Source organism: Anabrus simplex, chromosome 6 (genome assembly GCF_040414725.1).
Source record: "Anabrus simplex isolate iqAnaSimp1 chromosome 6, ASM4041472v1, whole genome shotgun sequence".
NCBI lineage: Eukaryota > Metazoa > Arthropoda > Insecta > Orthoptera > Tettigoniidae > Anabrus > Anabrus simplex.
The window spans coordinates 245,521,864-245,537,086 of record NC_090270.1 but is presented as its reverse complement, the minus strand read 5'-3'; the positions used below and the strand labels follow the sequence as shown (position 1 = coordinate 245,537,086).

At 41.9% G+C, this 15,223-nt stretch overlaps 1 protein-coding gene across 2 annotated transcripts in view; it reads left to right on the top strand.

Moving 5' to 3' along the window:
- Window positions 1-7,938, top strand: part of LOC136875693 (leukocyte elastase inhibitor) — an 86,652-nt gene extending 78,714 nt beyond the window's left edge. For both annotated transcript variants that reach the window (XM_067149251.2, XM_067149252.2), the window contains one exon: window positions 7,248-7,938. The gene's annotated coding sequence lies outside the window, so the exon portion shown is untranslated. The remainder of the gene's footprint in view (window positions 1-7,247) is intronic.
- The last annotated feature ends 7,285 nt before the right edge of the window (window positions 7,939-15,223 follow it).

The following is a 15,223-nucleotide window of genomic DNA, read 5'->3' as shown; positions in this document are numbered from 1 at the left end:
TTAGGAGCCATATGTCGTAGGCTCTAGGGAGGTATTGTCTTAGCCCGTAAGTTGTTATTTATCAGTATTCAAGATGAAAGACCAAATAATCAGAGTTCAGATTTATGAATGGAGAATTTGGAGGGCAGTTTTACGATTTCATACTCACCCAAGAGTTTGTTTGGGAGATACATACGCAAAGATATGATCAGATTTACATTCGCAACCTGACTTTATCCCATTTAATTTTTATTATGTTTCAATTTAGCAAACCATCCATTTTTATCACAGTGAATTGACCTAAATGTGGTGAGAATAATTAATATAATTATCGTGATAGTATTCACATCGAGTATTTATATGGAGACCGTGATTGCTCAGTGATCTCTTGAATATAATTAGAGTAAATCAAATACACTTCGGAACATGGCTACGAATATAGAAGTAAATAACCAATATGAACTTGAACATTGAATGAGAATGAATGTAAATAATTTAAAATCTTAATTATTTTATTTTTATTTGAGCCAGCGCTGACTCTAATCCCTTATACATAAATGTTATTAAGATAATACTACCCAGAATTCACATTAACTTTACATTGAACATGATTTATTCCAATAAATTTTCTTATACTATTCTTTTAGAAAGTATCTGTGTTATGAATTCCTTTTGGGTAACAGCTAGTTTGTAAGTTAGCTAATAAGTTTAGTAGATATAAGTAACTGATGAATTTGACAAAAGAGGGAGATTGTTTTTGAGGTTTTCGACCGCAGGTCCTTACTTGAGTGAATAGGTTCCCCCATGATGCGTGTCTCAGCAGACCGAGTCTCTTCCTAAACCACGTTAAAAACAAACACATATAAAATCTCAGATTTTATGAGCGATAGATAGAATACCCTGAGAAGAAACCGAGTTACCGGGAGAACATTGTGCTGACTGCTCGACTGTCGGCTGCAGTGTCATCCTTAAAAAATCAGCTATGGAAACCGTCGAGAAGGGTTATGCTTTTGCCGCTAGACATCCGCACAATCCGAATATCACAGCTGGTGGGCGGACCACATAAATTACACCATTTCAAAAGTCTGAAATTCTTTAGCTGGGGTAATACGATTACATAATTCATATAAATATATTCTATGCCCCACCAACTACTTGTACGGTTATCGGAGACGCCGAAGTGTCGGAACACAAGTCCGTCGACTATCACGCAACACGATGACTGTTCACTTGGCTCGGTTTCAGACAAGTCCAATAACTCACACAATCACACGAATGCTGTACGCTAAACTCAACTCCACACAAGACCGATAACTCGCACAATCACATTACTGCTGTACACTCGGTTCGACTTCAGAAAAGTCCGATAACTCAAACAATCACACGACTGCTGGACACTCAGCTCGACTCCACAAAAGGCCGATAACTAGCACAATCATATTACTGCTGTACACGCGGCTTGTCTGCAGACAAGTCCGATAATTAACATAATCACACGACTGCTGTACACTGGGCTTGACTCCAGACGAAACCGGCGACTCAGGCAATCGCATTACTGCTGTACACTAGGCTTGACTCCAGGCAAGTCCGATAACTCGCACAGTCACAAGATTACTGTACACTCGGCTCGATTCCAGACAAATCCGTCAACTCTCACAATCACACTACTTTTGTACACTCGGCTCGACTACAAACAAGACCGATAACTCACACAATCACACGACTTTGTAACTCGGCTCGACCCCAGACAAGACCGATAACTCACACAATTACACGACTGCTATACACTCGACTCGACTCCAGACAAGACTTATACCTCGCATAATTTTACGGCGGAGGCACATTTGTTTCGACTACAAGCAAGTCCAATAACTCACACAATCAACTGAACATAATTAACTCACAATTAACGCGACTACTCTACACAGTGAACTACTCAATTCGTATCACTGGACAATAATAGTGAACAATTTCATATACTTTCCAACACTACTACGACAAACTGGTCGACGACAACAACAACTGCTCCAACATGTCATCCCAACGACACTTTCTTGAACACTCGCAGCTCTGCTCCAGCAACACTACTACAGTACACCAATTCACACGTTCACGGTGAATCTCCTATATATGTATGCCCAGTGATGAAGTTCTGGTATATTCAGGAAGTGGTCAGGATGAGAAAGTTCGAGTTCCATCTTCCGGAAAATGCATGGAGGCACCAGACGAAAGCTGTAGCATGCCCTCAGGCTTACTGGAAGGTCCCAGGTCTGAATCACTCATCCCTCCCAGGAAATAATGAAGTGAACTACAGCAGAGCTGACAATCGCATGAACACGTAACAATATGTGGATTAACCCAAACCTTTCTTAAGAAAATACGTGTCTTACCTCGTGCATAGGTATGCATTTTGGGAAGAAGTTCCTATTATCGGCACACTTTCTCGGGATATATTTGTGTACGGGGTTAAGGAGTAAGGAGGGAGCTCTCCTAGTTCCGGTAGTGCTGCCAATGAATGAAAATAAAATCTGAATTGAATCGAGAATACGATCGATCGATATGAAGATTCTAAACCGTTATTATATTAAGCCAACAACTGTGTCACACGCACATTGTATAACATTTCTCGATGCGAATCCTGTTCCTAGCATAAATTCTATAGTTTGGCTTTGCTGTGTAAACAACAGTACTAGTACGTAAAGTGTACGCTAGATGTCACACAGCGATGCATAAGCGATTCATAGTTTGTGTTTCAAAGGTTGCCAGTACGAATCTCGAAGATTGCCGAGGTCGACCGATTCAGTACTAGAGTGTAAATATATCCAGAAAAATTGTGCCGGTAATAGATACTTTTGCCATTCTAGGGAAGTAAAATTTGGACAGTAATTGGCGTAGATTTGAATCCTCTTAAATGTGTTGCTGAACGCTGAAGGTGAGAGGCATAGATCGGATCACACATTAATAAATACTAAACAAAGTCAGACATGTTTAACCACACCAGTCATGATTAGTTTCAGTTGCGGGTCCTGGCTCTTCGAATACTTGCAAATGTACATATGAACTGATTAGTATGACTGGCATTTATTTTCAAGTAATGAAGGTTTTTTGAAAATTCAAGCCTCCGATCATGTAAACTATGTGTACAATGTAATGTACATGTGCTCTCCCCACTGCCACTGTCACCTCTCAGGAGCGTGTTGTGACCTGGCAGAATCGAAATATCGGATTCATGCGAGCGGTCCTGTGGGTTTGTTGAACCAAAATGCTAGCGATGTGCACGGGTAGGGTAGTCTCGTAAAGGACTTTTGGAGACAAGACTATGAATTGCGATAGGTTCTGCGCATACGCTTTTGCGAGTTGCTGTGGGTAGTGTAGGAAGCCTCTACACAGTCGAAATAACTTTCACCACCAGTGGCTAACGTCAGGGTTCAGCACTTCCTGGAGACCCTAATTACACGCTCATCCCAGTCAGGTGTCATTCTCGCACTTGCTGGATCAGGCCAATTTATTGAATGATGTCTTGCCCACGTTATTTTCTCCTTCATTTCGAGTAGCAGATACATTTACTAGCAAAAATGACCGTAGGATGGACTTGATTCATCATCATCATCAAAGGGTCATTTCATTCCTCTCCTCGTACGAGCAGGTTAGAGTGACTAAAGTTAAACCTAAAAATAAAAGGGATTTGTCGTACTGATGGAATCACTTGATTATTCCTATAGTAGTTGTTTAATCTACTTTCAAAAAATAAATAAAAAGAAAATATACTTATTCTTCTAAAAGTACAATATAATATCAATAATAAAAACAAAACATAAATTTGAAATAATTGATTATAAAATTTAACTCGATAAATCGCCTCTCTAGCCGTAATCATCAATGCACAAATTCAAAATCTTAATAAAATTAGTCCATAAGATAAAATATCTCCTCCAAACCAATAGCTTAAATTACCAAAATCGCCTGATAAGATGCAACCCATAAAAAATATAAAAGTTATAAAATATATCAAAGACTGAACCACCCATCAATAATCAATTAAAAAACATAAATCTCCCTTTAATACTAAAATATTTAATGGTAATCAATGAAGCAGAAGTAAAATAAATTCACGTCTATAGCCGCTGGAACAAGAGTAAATGCCAGAATATATTATACCATGTTGACTATAAGCATATAGGGATTGTCCTAGGAGGTTTAATAACATTAAGAGTTTGAGGATTTAGAGGAAGTTACACACTTATAATCGCTCATGGATTATGTTCAACTCAACGAGGAGCTCTTAGGCCATGTGTAAAAGAAAGATTCATGGTAAAACGAAAGAGTGGTGGGTATGTATTGTACATACCGAAAAGGAAGACTGTATGTGAATGTGGCGCAGAGAAACCGCGACAACAAGGCGGGACCAGGGAGGGCCCGCAAAGCACCCCGCACGAGCAGACCCCCACTAATGAAAGGGGGCGAGAAATTTATTTGAATCGACGTATCCCGGGTGCGCAACTGTTACATAGAATTACTTGAATACATTACATATGGTGGGGTGGTACAAGGAGCGGGTTCGGTATGAAGTTGGAGTGAGGAGTAGGGTAGTGTTGTAATAGAAGGTAGTAGAGTGTGGTGGTAATGTTGGTGATGGAAGTGGCAAGGAGGCGAAGAAGGTCTAATATTGGGATGGGCGGTAGAATGAAGGGCGGTTGTTGAGCGGGTAGGTTGACGGTTGGCGATGGTGGGGTGGGTGGTGGAGTCGACGGTGGGGGGGATGAGACGGGGTAAATGGCGGAGATTGTATGGTACGGGGTGGGGAGCGAGAGTGCTCCACTCGGTAGGTCCGTCTGTGAAGTCGGACGCCATTGGAGATCAATCGGTTAACGTCTTCACAGGATGGATGTTGTATGCGGACCATGAACGTTGGACCGGCGGTGTTGTATGTACGGTAGGCTCGCCATGCTGGGACACCTGCCAAATGGAGTTCGTTCAGAAGGTCTTGTTCAGTGATGGCAGGGTCAACGCCGCGAAGGACACAGCTCGAAGATGGAAGCCGATGAAGGGATGTGGTAGCGGCTTCATGGCCGTGGAAGATGGGCTGAGCTGCGACAGTGGCATCCATGAGGGTGGCAGAGGCCTCCTGGGGGCTAGGTAAAGTGGGAGAGAGGGAGATGGCAGGTATGGACGTAATAGGGGAGAAGTGGCTAGACGTAGGAGTGAGAGTGGAAGTGGACGGGGTAGCAAAGGCAGAAGTGGTGACAGTAGTGGTAGTGGTAGTAGTAGTGATGAGTGTGGCCGTTATGACAGTGGGGGACACGGGAGAGTGAAGGGATGAGGGTGACGGACATGAACAGTGGAGATGGGGTTAGAGTCATGGCACCATGCTGCGATGATGTGCTCGGGAGTAGAGACCATTTCATGGAGTCTGCCGTCTATGGTCCCTCCGGCGAGGATGAAGGCTTCCGGAGCTGCAGGGTTGAAGAAGAAGGCCAACATGTGCGGGGAAATTTGACCAGTAGAACCAACCTGGAGCCGTTGTACTGCACAGATGGGGATGCCAGACTGGCCCAGTGCTTGGCGAATATACTCATCGGAGAGAGTGGTGTCCACATTCTTGATTAGGCACGCATAAAACATCATGGTGAGGGGAGGTGACAGCCAACGAGGCATCTGCCCGTATAATTATCCTTGGGCCGACTGAGTTGCAGCAGAGAAGAGAGCCACCCAGCCGAAAAAAAGTGTGGACAGAAGGTGACTTGATTCATCGCAATGTGATCTAAATCGTTAGAGGGAATGCCAACGGGTAATGGAAGGGTAAATCTGCTAAATGTTTATGTGCTTATTTGGGTATGTGAAAGGGAGAGAGAGAAACGTGAGTATAAAAGATAAAAATATTGCACACCAATTTGAATTGACCACGAGCCGCCATTGTTCGGTTTAGTGACCTCCACTGACGTGCATGGAATCTAGCAGGGCGTATGTTCGGGCTGTCCATAATGTTGTGATGTGGTACGGCAGTGTTTTCTCTTCAGCATTTCTTCCGTGCTTTAGAAATATTGAAGGGAGTGATTTGCTCGCGTCGTTGAGGTCGCGCAGCTGTGAGCTTGCACTCGGGTGTTAGTAGGTTCGAATCACGTTGTCGGCAGTTGTATCTTAATAAAAACCATGGCATCTACCTTCTCAGTCCTACTTCTTTCCCATTCTTGTGTCGCCGAAAATCTTCAATGTGTTAGTGCGATGTTAAACCACTAGCAATATAAAGGGTGTCCTGAAAGTGGTTTAAATGCGGTGCTGCATGATGAATGAATTTTATTCCTTTTCCCCTTGATAATGTTTTACCAAGGTGGACTGATAAGCTGAGGTATATTCATTGGGCTATCCGACCTTCTCAGATGTGGTATAATAATAATAATAATAATAATAATAATAATAATAATAATAATAATAATAATAATAATAATAATAATAATATAATTCCGTGTGGCTATTGCTAGCCTGGTGCAGGCTTTTTAAGGCCATGTGAGGGATATTGCGTGTTAGTGTGGTGGAGGTTATATTGTGTGTGGTGTATGCGTTGCAGGGATGTTGGAAATAGCACAAACACCCAAACCCCCAGCCAAGGGAATCAACTATTCAAGATTACATTCTCCGACCAGGCCGGGGCCCTCTGATTTGAAAGCCACTACGCTGACTCTTCAGCCAAAGAGGTGGACAAATGTAAATTTGTCTCTTTGTTCTGGGGTTGCGCAGCTCTTTTTTTTTTTTCGGCACACCCCAATGGAGGTGAGCTGCATGTATCTTTCTGAGAGTACCGAAAATCGAACCCCGCCTTCCGAGAATGGCAACTAATAATATAATCGTTACATTGAAATAATCATCAGATGGGTGATTACTCAGAACCAGTAGCCAGAGTACATATGTAGGACAAGAGCATCATGTATGAAGATACATTGTTTGCTTATATCAGAAGGTAATCCTTATAAATTGTAAAATGCCATTGTTTGCATATTGTCTGAGATTCGCTATTAAAAATGTTATTTCGATGAGAACGTAAGAAGGTAATATCTACTTCTTACTTCCTTGATTTACTTTTTTTGCTTTCATGAAAGGGTCCTATATACTGTCAATCTTTTGGTTGAATTTCATATTTGGATTCTTCTCGTATTTTGGCATTACAAGTTCCTCAATAGTCTCAACTTTTGGTGGTGTTGTTTGTGATCTGAAGTATAACGTCTTTGTCAAAATTTCTGTGTAGTTATGTTATTATTTCTTTTTATCCACAGGCTCAGAGAGCGTTTTCATCCTCTACCTGAAGCACACATCAAGTCGTGGATTGAAGGTTGTGATCATAGCAGTTCCATCTTGAAATTTGAACTACAGAACCTTTTACCAAAGAAGAAGAAACTTTCTACTTAATATTTATTCTACAAAACGTAAAAGTGTGTACACTTTTAAGAGAAAATCCCTTGTTTTAAGTTGGCATGTGCCGGCACAATATATTTCCTTAAAATATACACTCACCGGCAAAAAACAAAAGAAGCGAAACACTATGTATTTCAGACAAAACTTAATGTTAGTCCATTTTAAACCTTGTATAAATTATATGTTACGACATTACAATAATATTGCAATGTATCGTAATTTATTGAGCCCATTTGAGAAGTTTCAGTGCAATAATTGATAAACATATTGTTGTAATGTCATAATAATTATTGATTTTTACCATGTTTCAAATGGACCAACATTAGGTCTATATTATATCTGAAATACGTAGTGTTTCGCTTTCTTTTCCGGTGAGTGTATTTTAGATGTGATTTTGGACGGATATTTTTAATCGACGTGACATTACAGTTCACTATGTATCTAATTCATTGATATAAATACCTCAATATTAAAAAATGGTTTTCCATATTTTAGAAGATATAATTCAGTGGTTCATAAATGTCATTCTTACCTCAATAAAACTTTATCTTTACTGAATGATAGTATCATTTTTACTAAAGCCTTAAACTGCATTGTTATACCTTTTGTGTAGGCTGGCCTACTCTGCCTCATTTCAGAGGAAGTCCTGTATTACATCTCCTACCGGCTCCCCTATGGATCTCTTACTTCTCCCATATTTCATTAACAATAATGATTTATTCCCACCAAATATTCTCCTTCCAGCATAGACGTGAGGAATGCGTTATGTCGAAGTATGTGGCTAAGGAATTTGGTTTTCCTCTTTTCTACAACGTTGATCCATTCCCTTGTTCATCTATTTCCTTAAGGACCCTATTGTTTGTCCAGAATGGTAATAGGTACTAGAACGATTCTAGAAGTTACAGTGTGTTTCACAATTATGGATTATAAATTATATATACAGGTAAGAATGAATTATATGCAGGTTCTTACCTTAATCGAACTGATATAAATATCTATATACAGAGCATGTTTCATGACATAACCTCACAAACAACGCGATCGTATTGTATGTACATATGACGTAATAATAATACAAATACTAAGTTAACGTAGGTAACACTTCATAGCCATACATACAAGTAATAATAATAACTGTACCGGGTGGTACACCTCTACACCGCATGTTTAAATCTTACGCCAATTAGAACTCCTCTACTGGAGTAACACTGAACTTGGAACTAGACCAACTTAAATTTTTCCTCAGAAGATGTCACTATCGTAAATTTTGTGATTACGAAGTTGTCAGTACTGTGTGGATTTCAACTTGTTTTGTTTTCCATTGATCAAGAAGTGTGGACATTCTCTCATAGATGTCTCTACTAAAAAACTATGATCATGCACCCTGGTGCGAAGTGAAGGAACTTTATTTGAAGAAATTTTGTATTCATAAGTTTTTTCTTTACTAAATTTTGTTCATTCATTTTTGGGTTGGCAATATTTATCTTTTCCTTCCGCCAGTTTCGAAGTTAACCAATCAATAATTTCTGTAATTAATTTTCAGCCAATCCCGTAATTCTTCTTCGATTTTGTGTGTACCTTTTGATGTTAACCAATAAAACTCCGTGGGTGTGTCTTGACCATTCATGAAAGGTCTCGAACTTTCCCCAAGGGTTTTTAAACTTCTGATTTTCTCGTCTCTCGGCCACTCGATCAACATCTAACTAAGGGTGTGGACGTAAAGCAGCAGGCGGGTAGCGCCTGTTTCATCTGGGAGCAGGTCTTCAATAAGGTAATGGCCATTTAACATCTTTATTTTCTTGCTAGCTCAGCAGTTTAACCCGCGGGAAAGGTCAGAAACCTTTTACAATGTAACCTCATTTCCTAAATATGTAATTTTCTGCAGGCTTTAGTAAAATCTTACTTAAATCTGTAACTGTAATTCGGGGATAGAGAGTAATTTTCCCTCTCGAGCTCCCATTCATTTTGATTTGAGGTGACTACGTTTTGGTAACTGATTTTCTTCTTCTCCTTAATGATTTAAATTTCTTCCGTATACGAGTCACCTCCATAGTTTGGGAATAGCCCCTGTTTCATCGGACTAGTGCCTCTTAGGTTTTAAGAATGTATGTGTAGGAGTTCAAATACACGCCTCCATTCCTTTTGGTTTTCCGGGCCAGTTTCTTAACCTGTTCTTTTTCTGCTAAGGCCCAGTAAGTTGGGTACTAGATACCACCGTGTCGTTGTTGTAAGTTGAGCCTTGATGGCAATTAATTGTAAAGTCTTACATTGCCTTAAATAGACTTGAAAAACTGAGAGCGCGTCTACTCTTTTCTGGTGTTGTAAGAATGCTTCTGGGAGGCTTGAGGTTAAAAGTTGGGAGCAAGTGCTTCATGTGGTTGGGGTTTTCTGCCCCTTTGAACAAATTGTGCTTTTGTAAAACTAGGGGCGTGTAGCCCAAGAGTGTTAAAGTTCTGGAATCTTGGAACTTTCTAGTCTTGTTTCCAAATTGTTATTTCACAAAGTGAAATGTTGTTAAGGTTTTGTCGTTGATTGATTGTTAACATTCAAAAATATAACCTTTATTTGAAATTTCAAATTAACTTTGATTCTGTAGTTAGAAACCCTCCGTGGCTCAGACGGCAGCGCGTCGGCCTCTCACCACTGGATACCGTGGTTCAAATCCCTGTCCTTCCATGTGAGATTTGTACTGGACAAAGCGGAGGTGGGACAGGTTTTTCTCCGGGTACTCCGGTTTTCCCTGTCATCTTTCATTCCAGCAACACACTCCATTATCATTTCATCGCATTTATCAGTCATTAATAATCACCTTGGGAGTGGCGACCCCATTGTAATAACAGCCTATATATGGTTCATTCATCACATCCCTGACCCGGTCAAAGACTGGACAGCCATGTTGTAGGTTTTCATTTTTCTGTAGTTAGACCCATTCATGCCGGCACCTTCTTTCACCTCTGCTGTTGCACAGAAATCCCGGAACAATAATAATAATTTTAATTTTTAAGCCCATGAAACATAGGTTGTCACTTTGGATAAATTATACTACTGCGTTCTTAAGCTGAGCACAAAATTTGAAGCCCCCCCCCCCCTGTGTACCCCCTTCATGAAACATTTGAGAATTTTCAATTTTTCTAGGGATTCTGGGATGATCAGCTTGTCCGGTACCAAGTTTCAAATACCTGACATTTCTGGAAGTGCCCCATTAATTCACGTGTATTTTCATTGTTATACCTTTATATAGATAGATCCAGACTGTCCGACTCGTTGGCTGAACGGTCAGCGTACTGGCCTACGGTTGAGAGGATCCCGGGTTCGATTCCCGGCCGGGTCGGGGATTTTAATTTTTTCTGATTAATTCTTCTTGCTCGGGGACTGGATGTTTGTGTCTGTCTCTTCATATTCACACAATGCGCTACACTACCAACCACCACAGAAGCACGCCATAGTGGTTATATCCCTCCATATTGGGTTGGCGTCAAGAAGGGCATCCGGCGGGAAAACAGGGCAAAATCCACATGTGCGACGCAGTTCGTACCAGCAACCCCACGGGTGTGGGAAAAGCGCTAGGAAAAGAAGAAGAACAAGGTAGATCGCTCCAGACCGACTTGCTTTTATATACTATATACACTGACTGACAGAGCAAATGCAACACCAAGAAGGAGTGGTCAGAACTTTATGCCAATTGCAGGGTAGACTGACGTTACTGAGGTATGCTCATGATGTGAAATGCGCCGCTGTGCTGCGCACGTAGCGAACGATAAATGGGACACGGTGTTGGCGAATGGCCCACTTCGTACCGTGATTTCTCAGCCGACAGTCATTGTAGAACGTGTTGTCGTGTGCCACAGGACCCGTGTATAGCTAAGAATGCCAGGCCGCCGTCAACGGAGGCATTTCCAGCAGACAGACGACTTTACGAGGGGTATGGTGATCGGGCTGAGAAGGGCAGGTTGGTCGCTTCGTCAAATCGCAGCCGATACCCATAGGGATGTGTCCACGGTGCAGCGCCTGTGGCGAAGATGGTTGGCGCAGGGACATGTGGCACGTGCGAGGGGTCCAGGCGCAGCCCGAGTGACGTCAGCACGCGAGGATCGGCGCATCCGCCGCCAAGCGGTGGCAGCCCCGCACGCCACGTCAACCGCCATTCTTCAGCATGTGCAAGACACCCTGGCTGTTCCAATATCGACCAGAACAATTTCCCGTCGATTGGTTGAAGGAGGCCTGCACTCCCGGCGTCCGCTCAGAAGACTACCATTGACTCCACAGCATAGACGTGCATGCCTGGCATGGTGCCGGGCTAGAGCGACTTGGATGAGGGAATGGCGGAACGTCGTGTTCTCCGATGAGTCACGCTTCTGTTCTGTCAGTGATAGTCACCGCAGACGAGTGTGGCGTCGGCGTGGAGAAAGGTCAAATCCGGCAGTAACTGTGGAGCGCCCTACCGCTAGACAACGCGGCATCATGGTTTGGGGCGCTATTGCGTATGATTCCACGTCACCTCTAGTGCGTATTCAAGGCACGTTAAGTGCCCACCGCTACGTGCAGCATGTGCTGCGGCCGGTGGCACTCCCGTACCTTCAGGGGCTGCCCAATGCTGTGTTTCAGCAGGATAATGCCCGCCCACACACTGCTCGCATCTCCCAACAGGCTCTACGAGGTGTACAGATGCTTCCGTGGCCAGCGTACTCTCCGGATCTCTCACCAATCGAACACGTGTGGGATCTCATTGGACGCCGTTTGCAAACTCTGCCCCAGCCTCGTACGGACGACCAACTGTGGCAAATGGTTGACAGAGAATGGAGAACCATCCCTCAGGACACCATCCGCACTCTTATTGACTCTGTAGCTCGACGTGTTCCTGCGTGCATCGCCGCTCGTGGTGGTCCTACATCCTACTGAGTCGATGCCGTGCGCATTGTGTAACCTGCATATCGGTTTGAAATAAACATCAATTATTCGTCCGTGCCGTCTCTGTTTTTTCCCCAACTTTCATCCATTTCGAACCACTCCTTCTTGGTGTTGCATTTGCTCTGTCAGTCAGTGTAGATGACAGGTAAGCATGAGCACGTTTATGAGTGCAGACCTCCACTTCGAGATTCACTACTCCTAAACGGTACATATCAACAAACGGTTTGCGCCATAAGACGCGCCCTTTTCATCTTCCATTTAATTGAATCGAAAACATTTTCTCGTATCTCCCATATTTATTGGTTAAATTGAGTTTGAAAATTTGAAGTGGATGAAATTTGGGTACAATTTTAACGCTTTATATTATTTTTGCATACTCGTGTATAAGATAGAATCATAAAATTTGGTCCACATATGGCCTTTGAGTGTGTCAATGTGTGCGCCAAAATTGATAACTCTATCTTTCCCACATGTGTGCCAATCAATGAAATATACTTGAAAAAAATCACCAAATTTACGAATAATCCAGAAATACAACCAAATCTAACGTATAAGGGAGAGAGATACGAAAAAAAAAAAAAGTCATAGGACCAAAGTTGTAGATCACTGAAAATTGAACGCAGGTTGTGCCGTCCGTTTTGTGATACGACTTAGCGTTTAGCCGCGAAATGACTCGAAACAACGGTCTGCACGGACATTAAAATTGCCTCAATATTACAAAATTTTGGGGGGTTAAAAATGAAATATTTAAAGATCTTGGAAGCTTTCCGTCGATTACGGGATAAGACATAACAATTTTCCAAATTTAAATTTTCTAGCTCGTCTGGCAGACTGTGCCTCAATCTTGCTTTGAGGGAGGGGTTAAAAATGAGGACATTCAGGAAACTAAAGCTAACAAATATGCATATGTTAATTATTACACTTAAGACGGTAACTGTACGGAAATTTCGCCAAAATAGTCAAAGTACAGACACTCGGTAGTTACGATTTTATTTATATAGATATAAAAATCTGCTCTACGTACAACACCTTTTGGGCTATGTCCGCTGTACATAGCCTGCAAAATCAACCGTTCATGATATCTCCATTATTAATCCTCCTATCGAAAAAATGCACATGAGAAAAATGTTTCCGAAGTGAATACCCATCAAGGTTGGTCGATTTCCAGTCAGGTTAGTCTCGTATATATTGTAGAAGAGTAAAATCGTGTCCTGTTCCCAATAAACACCCAGTCCATTTCGGGAATTTGAAATGGTATGGTCCTCAAAACCTACATTTGTTTGACATAGCTCCAGTAGTTGTTAAGTTATAAGAAATAGGTTTTACACGCACCCGCTCTTGAGTTAAGTCCGGTGCGACTTGTACCAAAAAACGGTCCGTTAATGTTATCTCCCTTATTAGTCCTCGTATCGAAATGATGCATATGAGTAAAAAGGTTTAGAAATTGATTTCCATTAAGACAGGTAGATTTCCAAGTTTGGTTGCGTATATTTTATGGGTGTGCAAAATCACGGTTTCGGTTTCGTATAAACCACAAGTGAATTCAGTGATTTAGAAACCTACCCAAGGACTGGTGGATTCCAAATATGAAGTTTGGAAACAATATATCCAGTAGTTTTCAAGTTATCTAGACAAACAGACACCAGAGCTAAAAAATATTCAGATGGTCATTATTACACCTGAAACGGGTAACTGTGCGGAAATTTCGCCAAAATAGTAAATGTACAGACACACGGAAGTTACGATTTTATTTATATAGATTATTTTTTTTTTTTACTCGTATATACAATGCTAAACGCATAGGTATTTTTACTAACAGATTTCTACTTTATTCGACTTTTTCTTGACAGAATCATGGAGAATAGGTTGACATTCTCCGATGTTTATTTCTCCGGTTCCATCATAAGTAAATCAGTGACTGAGTTATTATACGTTCCTCGTGAAGACCATGGATTCACCGGGGAAAATGTAGATGAAACATTATTTTGGCACTCCATGTCGTACGATCCACCTGTTGCTATTTGATGATGGATGCACTGTCTGTCTCCTGGCCGAGGCTAGATTAAAATATAGCTTCGTCCGAGTTCTCATTCACATTTGTGCCTGTGACAATATGGAAGCTTCTGAGGTATGGGTCCGGCTGTCTTCCGAAGGACGGTTACTGCGTCTGAGTGTTATGAGAAGTACCATAGGGCAGTCGTGCTGCAATAGCACTTTCTGATCCAGCGAGGAAGGCAACGGAAAACTACCTAACTCATAATCCTGCTCAGTATTCCTAATTTTGACGGTACCATCGCTTCTCGTGTTTTCCTCTAACTATACAACAGTTGGTATTGCTGTTTCAGGAACCAATCAGGCTTTGGGCTGTTGACCTAATAGTCACACGATGTCAGCATGTAAAATATCTCAGGTGACACATTTAGTGTTTACTGACAAAATTATAATTTAAACTTAACAGAGTGAGTTGGCTACGCGGTCTCCCTTACGTAGCTGTGAGCTTGTATCCGGGAGATTGTGGGTTCAAACCCCAATGTCCCATCTACACGATCCCCTGTGTGTGTGTGGGGGGGGGGCATTAGAACAACATCTGCCGAGAGATGCTACTAAAAAGGGCTCCAGGGGTTCTTCACCTGGTAGCGTGGGGGTTAGCGACCACGGAGCCATTAGCTGAGTCTTGGCATTGCTTCCACTTACTTGTACCAGACTCCTCACTCTCAACTTTTCATTCCAATCCCCTTGGTCAAATCTTGTTCTTCACAGACCCCGCCGGTAATAGGTTTCAGAGGCCTAAGGAGTCTGTCACACCCTTCGTCGACCTTTCCATCCTTTTGCCGATACCTTCTTTTTCGAAGTGTCGGACCACTGATTACACTGGTCAACAAAGAAATAAAAAACGTCCGTTTCCTTGACAAAAACAATCAATTCACTG